The sequence below is a fragment of the Phocoena phocoena genome, chromosome 2 (genome assembly GCF_963924675.1).
Source record: "Phocoena phocoena chromosome 2, mPhoPho1.1, whole genome shotgun sequence".
Classification (NCBI taxonomy): Eukaryota; Metazoa; Chordata; class Mammalia; order Artiodactyla; family Phocoenidae; genus Phocoena; species Phocoena phocoena.
Genome location: NC_089220.1, coordinates 116,865,600 through 116,879,150, shown reverse-complemented (window position 1 = coordinate 116,879,150; position 13,551 = coordinate 116,865,600). Strand labels below are relative to the sequence as shown.

The window sequence follows — 13,551 nt, the reverse complement described above, 5'->3', positions numbered from 1 at the left end:
ACATCCGTGTCTCAATTTCTGCCCTGCAAACTGGTTCATCTGTACCATTTTTCTAGGTTCCACATATACGTGTTAATATATGATATTTGTTTTTCTCTTTCTGACTTAATTCACTCTGTATGACAGTCTCTAGATCAATCCACGTCTCTACAAATGACCCAATTTCGTTCCTTTTTATGGCTGAGTAATATTCCATTGTATATATGTACCACATCTTATTTATCCATTCATCTGTCGATGGGCATTTAGGTTGTTTCCATGTCCTGGCTATTGTAAATAGTGCTGCAATGAACATTGGGGTGCATGTGTCTTTTTTTTTTTTTTTTTAAATAAATTTATTTATTTTTGGCTGTGCTGGGTCTTCGTTGCTGTGCACGGGCTTTCTCTAGTTGCGGTGAGCGGGGCTACTCTTCGTTGCGGTGTGCGGGCTTCTCATTGCCGTGGCTTCTCTTGTTGTGGAGCACGGGCTCTAGGCACACAGGCTTCAGTAGTTGTGGCACGTGGGCTCAGTAGTTGTGGCCCGTGGGCTCTAGAGCTCAGGCTCAGTAGTTGTGGCGCACGGGCTTAGTTGCTCCGCGGCATGTGGGATCTTCCCGGGCCAGGGCTCAAACCCATGTCCCTTGCATTGGCAGGGGGATTCTTAACCACTGCGCCACCAGGGAAGCCCTGCATGTGTCTTTTTGAATTATGGTTTTCTCTGGGTATATGCCCAGTAGTGGGATTGCTGAGTCATATGGCAATTCTATTTTTAGTTTTTTAAGGAACCTCCATACTGTTCTCCATAGTGGCTGTATCAATTTACATTCCCACCAACCGTGCAAGAGGGTTCCCTTTTCTCCACACCCTTTCCAGCATTTGTTATTTGTAGATTTTCTGATGATGCCCATTCTACCTGGTGTGAGGTGATACCTCATTGTAGTTTTAATTTGCATTTCTCTAATAATTAGTGATGTTGAGCAGCTTTTCATGTGCTTCTTGGCCATCTGTATGTCTTCTTTGGAGAAATGTCTATTTAGGTCTTCTGCGCATTTTTTGGATTGGGGTGGTTTTTTTTTTAATATTGAGCTGCATGAGCTGTTTATATATTTTGGAGATTAATCCTTTGTCCGTTAATTCGTTTGCAAATATTTTCTCCCATTCTGAGGGTTGTCTTTTTGTCTTGTTTGTAGTTTCCTTTGCTGTGCAAAAGCTTTTAAGTTTCATTAGGTCCCATTTGTTTATTTTTGTTTTTATTTCCATTACTCTAGGAGATGGATGAAAAAAGATCTTGCTGTGATTTATGTCAAAGTGTGTTCTTCCTATGTTTTCCTCTAAGAGTTTTATAGTGTCTGGTCTTACATTTATGTCTCTAATCCATTTTGAGTTTATTTTTGTGTATGGTGTTAGGGAGTGTTCTAATTTCACTCTTTTACATGTAGCTGTCCAGTTTTCCCAGCACCACTTATTGAAGAGACTGTCTTTTCTCCATTGTATATCCTTGCCTCCTTTGTCATAGATCAGTTCACCATAGGTGTGTGGGTTTATCTCTGGACTTTCTATCCTGTTCCATTGATCTATATTTCTGCTTTTTTGCCAGTACCATATTGTCTTGATTACTGTAGTTTTGTAGTACAGTCTGAAGTCAGGGAGCCTGATTCCTCCAGCTCCGTTTTTTTCCCTCAAGTCTGCTTTGGCTATTCGGGGTCTTTTGTGTCTCCATACAAATTTTAAGATTTTTTGTTCTAGCTCTGTAAAAAATGCCATTGGTAATTTGATAGGGATTGCATTGAATCTGTAGATTGCTTTAGGTAGTGTAGTCATTTTCACAATATTGATTCTTCCAATCCAAGAACATGGTATATCTCTCCATCTGTTTGTATCATCTTTAATTTCTTTCATCAGTGTCTTATAGTTTTCTGCATACAGGTCTTTTGTCCCTAGGTAGGTTTATTCCTAGGTAGTTTCTTCTTTTTGTTGCAATGGTAAATGGGAGTGTTTCTTTAATTTCTCGTTCAGATTTTTCATCATTAATGTACAGGAATGCAAGAGATTTCTGTCCATTAATTTTGTATCCTGCAACTTTACCAGTTTTATTCATTAGCTGTAGTAGTTTTCTGGTAGCATCTTTAGGATTCTCTCTGTATAGAATCATGTCATCTGCAAACAGTGACAGTTTTACTTCTTCTTCTCCAATTTGTATTCCTTTTATTTCTTTTTCTTCTCTGATTGCCGTGGCTAGAAATTCCAAAACTATGTTGAATAATAGTGGTGAGAGTGGGCAATCTTGTCTTGTTCCTGATCTTAGAGGAAATGCTTTCAGTTTTTCACCATTGAGAATGGTGTTTGCTGTGGGCTTGTCGTATACAGCCTTTATTATGTTGAGGTAGGCTCCCTCTATGCCCACTTTCTGGAGAGTTTTTATCATAAATGGTGTTGAATTTTGTCAAAAGCTTTTTCTGCATCTATTGAGATGATCATATGGTTTTTATTCTTCAATTTGTTAATATGGTGTGTCACATTGATTGATTTGCGTATATTGAAGAATCCTTGCATCCCTGGGATAAATCCCACTTGATCATGGTGTATGATCCTTTTAATATGTTGTTGGATTCTGTTTGCTAGTATTTTGTTGAGGATTTTTGCATCTGTATTCATCAGTGATATTAATCTTTTGTTTTCTTTTTTTATAGTATCTTTGTCTGGTTTTGGTATCAGGGTGATGGTGGCCTCATAGAATGACTTTGGGAATTTTCCTTCCTCTGCAATTTTTTGAAAGAGTTTGAGAAGGATGGGTGTTAGCTCTTCTGTAAATGTTTGATAGAATTCACCTGTGAAGCCATCTGGTTCTGGACTTTTGTTTGTTGGAAGATTTTTAATCACAGTTTCAATTTCATTACTTGTGATTGGTATGTTCATATTTTCTATTTCTTCCTGGTTCAGTCTTGGAAGGTTATACCTTTCTAAGAATTTGTCCATTTCTTCCAGGTTGTCCATTTTATTGGCACAGAGTTGCTTGTAGTAGTCTCTTAGGATGCTTTGTATTTCTGCGGTGTCTTTTGTAACTTCTCCTTTTTCATTTCTAATTTTATGGATTTGAGTCCTCTCCCTCTTTTTCTTGATGAGTCTGGCTAATGGTTTATCAATTTTGTTTATCTTCTCAAAGAACCATCTTTTAGTTTTATTGATCTCTGCTATTGTTTTCTTTGTCTCTATTTCATTTATTTCTGCTCTGATCTTTATGATTTCCTTCCTTCTACTAACTTGGGGTTTTGTTTCTTCTTCTTTCTCTAGTTCCTTTAGGTGTAAGGTTAGATTGTTTATTTGAGGTATTTGTTGTTTCTTGAGGTAGGATAGTATTGCTATCCTACCTTAGAACTGCTTTTGCTGCATCCCATAGGTTTTGGATCGTCGTGTTTTCATTGTCATTTGTCTCTAGGTGTTTGTTGATTTCCTCTTTGATTTCTTCAGTGATCTCTTGGTTATTTAGTAACATATTGCTTAGCCTCCATGTGTTTGTGTTTTTTACGTTTTTTCCCCTGTAATTGATATCTAGTCTCATAGCATTGTGGTCCGAAAAGATGCTTGATATGATTTCAATTTTCTTAAATTTACTGAGGCTTGATTTGTGACCCAAGATGTGATCTATCCTGGAGAATGTTCCATGCACACTTGAGAAGAAAGTGTAATCTGCTATTTTTGGATGGAATGTCCTATAAATATCAATTAAATCTATCTGGTCTATTGTGTCATTTAAAGCTTGTGTTTCCTTATTAATTTTCCATCTGGATGATCTGTCCATTGGTGTAAGTGAGGTGTTAAAGTCCCCCACTATTATTGTGTTACTGTCGATTTCCTCTTTTAGAGCTGTTAGCAGCTGCCTTATGTATTGAGGTGCTCCTATGTTGGGTGCATATATTTATGATTGTTATATCTTCTTCTTGGATCATTATGTAGTGTCCTTCCTTGTCTCTTGTAACAGTCTTTATTTTAAAGTCTATTTTATCTGATATGAGTATTGCTACTCCAGCTTTCTTTTGATTTCTATTTGCATGGAATATCTTTTCCCATCCCCTCACTTTCAGTCTGTATGTGTCCCTAGATCTGAAGTGGGTCTCTTGTAGACAACATATATACGGGTCTTGTTTTTGTATGCATTCAGCAAGCCTGTGTCTTTTGGGTAGAGCATTTAATCCATTCACGTTTAAGGTAATTATCAATATATATGTTCCTATTACCATTTTCTTAATTGTTTTGGGTTTGTTTTTGTAGGTCTTTTTCTTCTCTTGTGTTTCCCACTTACAGAAGTTCCTTTAGCATTTGTTGTAGAGCTGGTTTGGTGGTGCTGAATTTTCTTGGCTTTTGCTTGTCTGTAAAGTTTTTGATTTCTCCATCGAATCGGAATAAGATCCTCGCTGAGCAGAGTAATCTTGGTTTTAGGTTCTTCCCTTTCATCACTTTAAATATGTCATGCCACTCCCTTCTGGCTTGCAGACTTTCTGCTGAGAAATCATCTGTTAACCTTATGGGAGTTCCCTGGTATGTTATTTGTCATTTTCCCCTTGCTGCTTTCAGTAATTTTTCTTTCTCTTTAATTTTTGCCAGTTTGATTACTATGTGTCTCAGCGTGTTTCTCCTTGGGTTTATCCTGTATGAGACTGTCTGCACTTCCTGGATGTGGGTGGATATTTCCTTTCCCATGTTAAGGAAGTTTTTGACTGTAATCTCTTCAAATATTTTCTAGGGTCCTTTCTCTCTCTCTTCTCCTTCTGGGACCCCTATAATGTGAATGTTGTTACGTTTAATGTCCCGGAGGTCTCTTAGGCTGTCTTCAGTTCTTTTCATTCTTTTTTGTTTATTCTGTTCCGCAGCAGTGAATTCCACCATTCTGTCTTCCAGGTCACTTGTCCGTTCTTCTGCCTCAGTTATTCTGCTATTGATTCCTTCTAGTGTATTTTTCATTTCAGTTATTGTATTGTTCATCTCTGTTTGTTTGTTCTTTAATTCTTCTAGGCCTTTGTTAAACATTTCTTGCCTATTCTCGATCTTTGCCTCCATTCTTTTTCCGAGGTCCTGGATCATCTCCACTATCATTATTCTGAATTCTGTCTCTGGAAGGTTGCCTATCTCCAATACACTTAGTTGTTTTTCTGGGGTTTTATCTTGTTCCTTCATCTCGTACATAGCCCTCTGCCTTTTCATCTTGTGTATCTTTCTGTGAATGTGGTTTTTGTTCCACAGGCTGCAGGACTGTAATTCTTCTTGCTTATGCTGTCTGCCCTCTGGTGGATGAAGCTATACAAGAGGCTTGTGCAAGTTTCTTGATGGGAGGGACTGGTGGTGGGTAGAGCTGCCTGTTGCTCTGGTGGGCAGAGCTGAGTAAAACTTTACTCCATTTGTCTCCTGATGGGTGGAGCTGGGTTCCTTCTCTGTTGTTTGTTTGGCCTGAGGTGACCCAACACTGGTGCCTACCTGGGCTCTTAGCTGGGGCTAATGGCGGACTCTGGGAGGGCTCACACCAAGGAGTACTTCCCAGAACTTCTGCTGCCAGTGTCCTTGTCCCCACGGTGAGACACAGCCACCCCCCTCCTCTGCAGGAGACCCTCCCACACCAGCAGGTAGGTCTGGTTCAGTCCTATGGGGTCACTGCTCCTTCCCCTGGGTCCCAATGCGCACACTACTTTGTGTGTGCCCTCCAAGAGTGGAGTCTCTTTTTCCACCAGTCCTGTCAAAGTCCTGCAGTCAAATCCCACTGGCCTTCATCGTCTGATTCTCTAGGAATTCCTCCTCTCATTGCCGGACCCCCAGGTTGGGAAGCCTGACATGGGGCTCCGAACCTTCATTCCAGTGGGTGGACTTCTGTGGTATAAGTGTTCTCCAGTTTGTGACTCACCCACCCAGCAGTTATGGGATTTGATTCTATTGTGATTGCGCCCCTCCTACCGTCTCATTTTGGATCTCCTTTGTCTCTGGATGTGGGGTATCCTCCTTGGTGAGTTCCAGTGTCTTCCTGTCAATGACCACTCAGCTGTGATTCTGGTGTTCTCGCAAGAGGGAGTGAGAGCATGTCTTTCTACTCCGCCATCTTGAACCAATCGAAAATTTTCCAATTTTTAAGGATACACTCCAGAGATGTTTCTTCTGGCTTAGAAGAGGATCGTCCCTTGTTGAGTAAGCTGCAACCAAGAGCACTTTTAGAAATGAAGTCCAACATCCCAGAGACATTTTACCAGGAAGCTTTTGTCAGAAGGGGGTCGGAGTGTCGTCCGAAATCCCTCTTGCCTAATGGGATTTTGAGTGTTCTCTACTCTCCCATCACCTAACCAGTCCCTCAAGCGAGGGGTCCCCAATAAGGGACATTTGAACGAGTTCCAGTGCATTACCAGGGCTCTCCCTTGAGGGGGATTTCTTGTCTATAAGCTTATGTCCTATAACAAGGTTCCCTATGTTGGGGTATATTCCTCCAAATTGAGCATCAATAAAGACTAGGATGTGGGCTGCTTGGAGTTGGCCAGCCCAATATGTAGTCTGTAACAAGGTATGGGCTGCCAAGACCTGGAGTGAAGGGGGTTCTAGAGGTGCAGAAAGGAGCTCCTGGAAGAATTGGAGTTGGGCACAATGGAAGATGCCATGGGGGTCAGGACCTGAGGGCCTAGAGTTGGGAGTATTCTCACAGGGGATTTTTTGGACATAGAGTAAGGTGAGAGACTAGACAGCAGAAGAACCCCAAACCCTTTCCCCTATCTGTTTGGCGGCTATGATAAAATTGAGGCGAGCCTGATGATTCTATCTGACACAGGCAGCAGTAAGTTTGGACAGTGTTTCCCATGTAATTTAACATACGAAATGAACCCAGTTAGTTTAGGATCTCTCTTTGGGGTGCTCCAGGGTCTGTTTGAAGCCTCCAAAAGTTAGCTGGAGGTCAAAAGAACTTTAATTAGAATTTCATATTTGGGAAGTCTGTCAAAAATTTTGAGAAGTTTTAAAACACCTTGTCGGATAGAATTGTAGGTCGCTGTGAAACAATTATTCCTTGAGATAAGGTGAAAAAAAGATTTCAAAAGTAAAAACAGGGACTTCCCTGGTGGCGCAGTGGTTAAGAATCCGCCTGACAGTGCAGGGGACACGGGTTCGAGCCCTGGTCCGGGAAGATCCCACATGCCGCGGAGCAACTAAGCCCATGCGTCACAACTACTGAGCCTGCACTCTACAGCCTGTGAGCCACAAATACTGAGCCCGAGTGCCACAACTACTGAAGCCCGTGCACCTAGATCCCGTGCTCTGCAACAAGAGAAGCCACCCAGTGAGAAGCCTGCAAACTGCAACGAAGAGTAGCCCCCACTCGCCACAACTAGAGAAAAGCCCGCACACAGCAACAAAGACCCAAGGCAACCAAAAGTAAAAATAAATTTTAAAAAAATTATTTAAAAAATAAATAAAAACAGATCACTTAAAGGCACAGAAACTCACACAATCTGTTATCAAAAGCAGAATTCCAGGAAAACTTTGTTCTCTTATGAGAGAGAGAAACCAAATCCAGTCTTGCATCAGCCTACTCTTAAGAAAATCCATTTACCTAATTAAATTTAACCCAACTTTAGAAAATCCTGACCACGTACAAAATTCTTTTCTCAATGTTCCTTTCCCACAAACCTTCTGCAGCTTTCTGTAGCCATATTTTCCTGTCCCTTATTCCTTCCATTCAAAAATAACCAGCTCTAGGACAAAAATCACCCTTTTTCCTTTAATGAAATATATTTCCATTCCTCATACCTTCTTTTCTGAAAACAAACATCCTACTTTCCTTAAGGAACCATGAACTGTCTTTTACATTAGCATTCTGTAGATTGGTAGAGAACATCTCAAGGCGGCACCAAACAGCTTTAGTTTCTCACAAGAAGACAAAAGTAGGTAAAGTTAGACCTGTTTAGCAATTAATATTCCAATATTTCATCTTATTTGAAATGGCCTGGGTACTCAATGAGTTCCTATCATTTAACTTAATTTAGTTTCATGCTACCAAAATTTGGAGAGACTATTTAGATGGACATTTCCAAAACATAATTATTCCTATAGAGTTTACCAAAAAGCTGTTATCTCAGTTACCTTTACTTAAAAATTTAATCATATGAGATTATTTTCCCTGTTGACAAATTTCATAACAGAAACAATATGCATTTATTAACTTTCAGTAACCCTACATAATGGGACTCCTGGGACTTCCCTGCTGACCCAGTGGTTAAGAATCCGCCTGCCAATGCAGGGGACACGGGTTTGAGCCCTGGTCGGGAAGATCCCACATGCCGCGGAGCAACTAAGCCCGTGCACCACAACTACTGAGCCTGCGCTCTAGAGCCCACGAGCCACAACTACTGAGCCCACGAGCCACAACTACTGAAGCCCGCGCGCCTAGCGCCCGTGCTCCACAACAAGAGAAGCCACTGCAATGAGAAGCCCGTGCACTGCAATGACGAACAGCCCCCGCTCGCCGCAACTAGAGAAAGCCCGCAGGCAACAACAAAGACCTAATGCAGCCAAAAATAAATAAATAATGTTGATGACTCTAAAGACAGGTCTGTATTAATTAAACCCATAAGCTTAAGCTAGCTCTAATATCAGATATTAATTCAATATTGAATATTTCCCAGATCACATGAACCTGAAATATATTCTGGTGAGTTTTCTTTTAAATTTCTGAGAATGTATATAAGTACTCAATTTTCTTTAAGTTAATTAAATACAGCTTATTTACAAGTTAGTTTTCACATAAAAACAGAACCAGAGACCTCAAAGTTTTCCCGCTTGAATTTAAAAACCCTCTTTTTTTTTCCACCGCAGTCTGGGGGACTACAGATGAATCAGGTGGTCTCTGAGAGCCCAGGCAGAGTTACGTTACAAAGGCAGAGGAGAGAGAGGCAAGCTCTTCTCTTCCTTTTTTGCTCTTTAAAATCTAAGTAGGGCTTCCCTGGTGGCGCAGTGGTTGAGAGTCCGCCTGCGGATGCAGGGGACACGGGTTCATGCCCTGGTCCGGGAAGATCCCACATGCCGCGGAGTGGCTGGGCCCGTGAGCCATGGCGCTGAGCCTGCGTGTCCGGAGCCTGTGCTCCACAACGGGAGAGGCCACAACAGTGAGAGGCCCACGTACCGTGAAAGAAAAAAAAAAATCTCACTAAGTAGGACTTCCCTGGTGGCGCAGTGGATAAGACTCCACGCTCCCAATGCAGGAGGCCCGGGTTCGATCCTTGGTCAGATAACTAGATCCCACATGCATGCCGCAACTAAGAGTTCTCACGTCATAACTGAGGAACCCGCCTGCCGCAACTAAGATCCAGCACAACCAAATTAATTAATTAAAAAAACAAAAAATCTCACTAAGTAACCCAAGGCTGGAGTCTCAGTTTATGTGGGCTGCATTTTCATTCCAAGGCGTAAATGCTCCACCATGCTCACAATGTTGGCAGAGACTTGCACGAGCAGTTAGACAGACAAAACTACATAAAACAAAGATCCTTTCAAAAACATGTACCAGGGGGCTTTCCTGGTGGCGCAATGGTTGGGAATCTGCCTGCCAATGCAGGGGACATGGGTTTGAGTCCTGGTCCAGGAGGATCCCACATGCTGCAGGGCAGTGCGCACCCGTGCGCCACAACTACTGAGCCTGCACTCTAGAGCCCACGAGCCACAACTACTGAGCCTGTGTGCCACAACTACTGAAGCCTGCGCTCTAGAGCCCATGAGCCACAACTACGGAGCCTGTGTGCCACAACTACTGAAGTCTGTGCGCCTAGAGCCTGAGCTCCGCAACAAGAGAAGCCACCGCAATGAGAAGCCCGTGCACTGCAATGAAGAGTGGCCCTTGCTTGCCACAACTAGAGAAAGCCCGCACACAGCAACAAAGACCCAATGCAGCCAAAAAAAAACATGTACCAATGACAGAAACATAAAGATACAAACAAGGATTCTTCAGGATGAAGGGGGATGGAAGTATAAGGGTGAGGACCAAAGGAGAGGTAAAGGGAGGAGGGACAGAAAAGACTGAAAAAGAGAAAGAGACAGAAAGAGATTGCTATTTCAACATGCCCCCTGTCGGTGTCTATTCAGGCAACAATCTGTGCGCTTCCAGAAAGGGCCAGTGAAGGAGGGAGCACCCCGTCCACTGCCTACCAGGTGATCAAGCCTGGGAACCAGCCAGTTGTACGTCATCTGTGGGTCCCCAATCCACAGGTGAGACTCTCACCCATGTGTACACCAGTATATAGAAATCTGCTGCTTCAGCCCGTTCCCAACAGGACTTCTCTTGGAGGCAGGAAAATAAAGGCAAGAATATTGGGACGATCAGACTTCCAGACGCTACACGATATGAGGTTTGAACCTCTATCACTCACAAATCTCCAATCAGGGAGAGCCCACTGGACCAAGGTGTGAGGTGAGCCTCTCCCACCTCTGCTTGTCACCTGTCAAGGTGAGCCATTGCCAGCCAGAGGGAGCAGGTCTCACAGGCTGAGAGGAGTGATGCTGTAGCTGCCTGCTATCCACTCTCTTGGAAGGAAAGGACAGAAGTAAGAGAGGACAAAGAGAAGAGAGGACAGAGAGGAAGTAGAGAGATTTCAGGAGAGGGAAAGGGACAAAGGGGAAAGAGAAAGTGGTGAGGGAAAAAGAACAAGGAGGGGGGAAAAACATTGCCTGAATGAGGGTACTGAGGCCCTCAGGGACCAAGAAGGCAGACTTAACCAAACGTGGTGACGCTGAAACAAGAGGTTCAGGCGGCCGCTTGTCATCACAGGGTAGCTGCGTTCAGTGGTTCCAGAGGTGCCCAGATCCTCTCCTGGGAAGGGGACAATAGTCTCTTCGTGGTGTCACCACAAAGTATATTACTGATCAGGGTTCTTGGCCCACAAAGTATGTTACCGATCAGGGTTCTTGGCCTCCTTAATCAACAGAAATTGATCAGAGGCCAGACAAGAAATTCAGGCAAGGCTTTATTGGGGCTCCTGCCGCAGCACCGGGGAGCGAGAACAAACAACAGGTTTGCTTACTCACTCTGAGGGGGGGCGAGCAGCTTCCTAATATGGGGTGTGGGTAGAAGTGTGACCAGGGGTCAGGCCAGAGGGGTGCCTTAGGAGGTTTGCCCATCCCTTTGGTGGTGTTGTGTGCAGGGGGCATGTGCAGTCCCCTGCTTTTGCTTTCAGCTCTTCAGAAGTGGCAGTTGGGCTTTTTGGTCTCTTTGTATCTCGTTGTCCAGAATTTGCCCCAACTGTGCATGCATGCCGTTATTTTTAGTCCCTTATATTGATACTTCCTTTGTAGTTTGTTGCTCGAGGAGATGTGTGTCCAGGTGCAAGCACCGCAGCACTGAAGCAAAGGGGCCCAGGTCCCATATATATATGTGTGTGTGTGTGTGGTGTGTGTGTATATATATATATATATTCTTTTCCATTATGGTTTGTCACAGGATACTGAATATAGTTCCCTGTGCTCTACAGTAGGACCTTGTTGTTTATCCATCCTGTATATAATAGTTTGCCTCTGCTAATCCCAAATTCCCAATCCTTCCTTCTCCTGCCCCCCCCACTTCAGCAACCACAAGTCTGTTCTTTATATCTGTGAGTTTGTTTTTGTTTTGTAGGTATGTTCATTTGCATCATATTTTAGATTCCACATACAAGTAATATCATATGGTATTTGTCTTTCTCTTTCTGACTTACTTCGCTTAGTATGATAATCTCTAGATCCATCCATGTTGCTGCAAACGGCATCCTTTTGCTATTTTTATGGCTGAGTAATATTCCATTGTGTATATGTACCACATCTTCTTTATCCATTCATCTGTTGATGGACACTTAGGTTGTTTCCATGTCTTGGCTATTGTGAATAGTTCTTCTATGAACACAGGGGTGCATGTTTTTCAAATTATAGTTTTGTCTGGTTGTATGCCCAGGAGTGGGATTGCTGGATCATATGGCAACTCTTTTTTTGTTTTTTGAGGAACCTCCATGCTGTTTTCCATAGTGGCTGTACCAATTTACATTCCTAGGGGTACTTCTGCACCTGTTCCAGGATGAGCTGCATGGCCGGGTCACTCATTATCTCCTGCACCTCAAGGCAGCCACGGCCCATCACTTCACATCTTCAGGCTCTCGTGTTGGTTGTACTGGGCCATGAGGTAGCATTGGTAACCGTCTGCTGCTTCCTTTACAGCTGGAGTCCAGGTCTGATGCCTTCTGGTAGACATTTGTGGCCTTTGGGTAGTCTTTCGTCACTTCTAGGGCAGCTGCTTTCCATGTATAACCCTTGATGAACGTTGGCTGTAGCCGGATACATTCCTCACAGTCCTTGAGTGCCATCTGAAACTCCAAGAGTTTGCTATAGCAGGAAGCTTGATTGCTGTACAATTTAGCATCTTTTGAGTTCTGTTTGATGGCTTCCATTTAATGCTTCCTGGCCTGGGGATAGTCCCTTTTCTGAAAACATGCATCGCCTTTGTTCTTCTCCTCTAAAGCCCACTCGGGCTTTATGTAGGCCATCATTCCCCAATTCTTTTCCTTTCAGTGCCTGCTTCTTACTCTCCTGAAGATCTTTTTCCATTGGCTCTGGCTTGGTCTCCTTTTTGGGAGGAGGTGGTGGTGGAGGTATTGTCCTGGGATCGCACTCCAACTTCTGGTACAGACTGGACATGTTGAAAGGGGTCATGACTTTCCTGTCTGCCAGCCAGGCCTCCATATACTCTGTAAACCCTCTTTGAGCTGAGGATTGTTTGCTTTGTGTTTTAAACCCTCCTCATACGTTCGCTTGGCTTCTTCAAATGGGTTTAAGAACTCAAGAGCTTCTGCTTTTCATGAATAGCCCTTGCCCCAGTCAGGCTGGAAGGCAAGAGTTTTGCAACCATCCTCTGAGAGTGTTTCTATTGTCTGTTGTTTCTTTCTTTCTTTCTTTTTTTTTTTTTTTTTTTTGCGGTATGCGGGCCTCTCACTGTTGTGGCCTCTCCCGTTGCGGAGCACAGGCTCCAGACGCGCAGGCTCAGCGGCCCAGCCGCTCTGCGGCATGTGGGATCTTCCCGGACCAGGGCACGAACCCGCATCCCCTGCAATGGCAGACGGACTCTCAACCACTGCGCCACCAGGGAAGCCCCTGTCTGTTGTTTCTGCTAGCTCTGGGTTCAATTGTCTGGTCTCCTTCTGTGCCTGGCTGCCTTAGTTGTGTGCCAAATATTAAAAAAAAAAAAATTAGTTTGTAACATGTTTTGAGGATTAACACAACGTTATCTTCCTGCAGAGACAATTTTGTTTTCCTGTCCCGGTCCCTGAACTCACTAGAAATTAAAGATCATTTTAATCCAATTTTAGGGATTGAGACTCAAAGCTGGGCTACAGTCTATGTGAGGTCTGCCTTCCACATCACCCTTACTCCCAAGGTACAGCCTTCCAGGGTCTCAAACGAGTGGTCTGTGGATTTATAAGAGCCATTCACACACCCTGTCCCAAACTTTGGCAGGCCCTGGGCTCCTACTTTTGTCTCTGTAGTAATCTAGAAGCTGTTCAAAGTACTGCTCAGCTTCCCAGCTGCCTTTTTAGGATT

General features: G+C 43.4%; 1 pseudogene; it reads right to left on the bottom strand.

Moving 5' to 3' along the window:
• Positions 1-12,006: 12,006 nt before the first annotated feature.
• LOC136118500 (stress-induced-phosphoprotein 1 pseudogene) lies at positions 12,007-12,500 on the bottom strand (annotated as a pseudogene).
• Positions 12,501-13,551: the final 1,051 nt, after the last annotated feature.